The 2,100-nt window shown below is 45.6% G+C and overlaps 1 pseudogene; it reads left to right on the top strand.

Moving 5' to 3' along the window:
- The first annotated feature begins 1,566 nt into the window (after positions 1–1,566).
- Positions 1,567–2,091, top strand: LOC105979797 (annotated as a pseudogene).
- The last annotated feature ends 9 nt before the right edge of the window (positions 2,092–2,100 follow it).

The following is a 2,100-nucleotide window of genomic DNA, read 5'->3' as shown; positions in this document are numbered from 1 at the left end:
CCTTGGAGCACTGGGTTGAAGTTTGGTCCCTCTTTTTCTGTGTAGTTATAAACAATACCCTCCCCTTGAGTGGGTTAGTGCTCCGTGCCCCTGCTACCCATTTCTTCTTTATTTTCATAATTTTTCCCCTTTCCTCGCCTCCTCCTGAGTTGTCTACTATGTGCATCCCTGCATTTTAAGACAAAATTCTTGATAACGTCAATCTTTTCTCCATTATCATGATCCTACCATTTGTGAGGATTTTGGTCTTCTTTACAATGAGTTATAATCTATACTGAAGGCTGCAAGCCTTGATCTTCATCAGCAAGTGGATCAAGGCGTCCTAACTTTCAGCCGGCAAGGTTGTGTCATCTGCATATTGCAGGTTGTTAATAAGTCTTCCTGCAAGCCTGATACCACATTTCTCTTCATAGAATCCAGTTACTCTGATGATTTGCTTAGCTTACAAATTGAAAAAATATGATGAGAGGCAACAACTCCAACATACACCTTTCCTGATTTTAAATCATACAGTATTCTTTTGTTCTCATAGTACAATCATCTCTTGATCCAAGCATACGTTTTGTATGAGCATAATGAAGTGTTCCAGAATTCCCATTCTTCTCAAGGCCGTCCATAGTTTATTATGATTCACACAGCCAAATGCCTTGGCATAATCAATAAAACATAAGCAAATATCTTTCTGGTATTCTCTACTTTGAGGCAAGATCCATCTGACATCAGCAATGATATCCCTTGTTACAAGTCCTTTTCTGAATCTGGCCTGAACCTCTGGGAACTCTGTCAACCACTGTTAGTTGATCTTTAGCAAAATTTTACTGGCATGTGATATCAATAATATTGTTCTATAGTTTAAGCATTCTGTTGGGTCATCATTCTTTGGGATGGGTACAAATATGGATCTCTTCCTGTCAATTGGCCAAGTAGCTGTCTTCCAAATTTCCTGACACGGTGCTTCCAGGGCTTCATCAGCTTTTTGAAACATTTCAATAGGTAGTCCATCAATTCCCGAAGCCCTTAGTTTTAGCTAATGCTTTCAGTGTAGCTTGAACATCTTTTTTTCAGTACCATTAGTGCTTACGCATACACTACATTATCAAAAGATTAGATGTTGACTGGTTCTTTTTGGTACAGTGACTCTATTCTTTCCATCTTCTTTTGATGCTACCTCCATCATTTAATGTTTTAGTTCTTTCAGTTTAAGACATGCTGAATATATTTTTTCCTATTTGGTTTTCTAACTCTAGGTCTTTGTATATTTCATTACAATATTTCACCTTGTCTTCTCCAGCTGCTGTTTGAAAATTTCTGCATTTTTACTTCATCATTTCTTTTATTTGCTTTAGCTACTCTCCCATTAAGAGCAAGTGTCGGCTGAGCTGGCCCCGTGGTCCCGTGGATCTGTGTCTTGCTTCAACAGTGTTTGAACAGAACAGATCCGGGGAATCCCTGCCTCCAACCTTCCGCCACGCTCCAGTTTCCTCTCTGGAAGTAACTTCGGGACCATCTCCTTGGGACCAGCGAACACTTTTATTTGGCATGTGGCGACCTCCAAACCGACGCATCATGAGCTCTCAGATTCATCAGAATGATTCTGCCGACGCTGAGGCCGGGGTCCACCGTCTGGTCAACCTGCACCTGCGGGCCTCTGACACCTGCCTCTCTCTGGGCTGCTTTTTCGACCACGGCGATGTGGCCTTGGAAGGCGTGGGGCACTTCTTCTGCGAGGTGGCGAAGGAGCAGCGCGAGGGCCAAGTGTCTCTTGAAGCTGCAGCACCAGCGCGGCGGGCGCACCCTCTCCCAGGATGTGCAGAAGGCCCCCAAGATGAGCGGGGCAGAACCTGGACGCCATGGAAGCTGCCCTGGCCCTGGAGAAAAAACTCAACCAGGCCCTTCTGGACCTGCATGCCGTGGGGTCCACTCACGCTGACCCCCGTCTCTGTGACTTTCTGGACAACCACTTCCTGGACAAGGAGGTGAAACTCCTCAAGAAGATGGGCGACCACCTGACCAACCTCCGCAGGCTGGCCGGCCCCCAGGCCGGCTGGGCGAATATATCTCTTCGAGAGGCTCACCCCCACACACGACTAGGAACCTGCG

The sequence above is a fragment of the Echinops telfairi genome, unplaced genomic scaffold (genome assembly GCF_000313985.2).
Source record: "Echinops telfairi isolate 266 unplaced genomic scaffold, ASM31398v2 ScPeMD7_34;HRSCAF=130, whole genome shotgun sequence".
NCBI lineage: Eukaryota > Metazoa > Chordata > Mammalia > Afrosoricida > Tenrecidae > Echinops > Echinops telfairi.
Note: the sequence above shows the minus strand (reverse complement) of the source record. Positions and strands in the feature narration are given on the sequence as shown.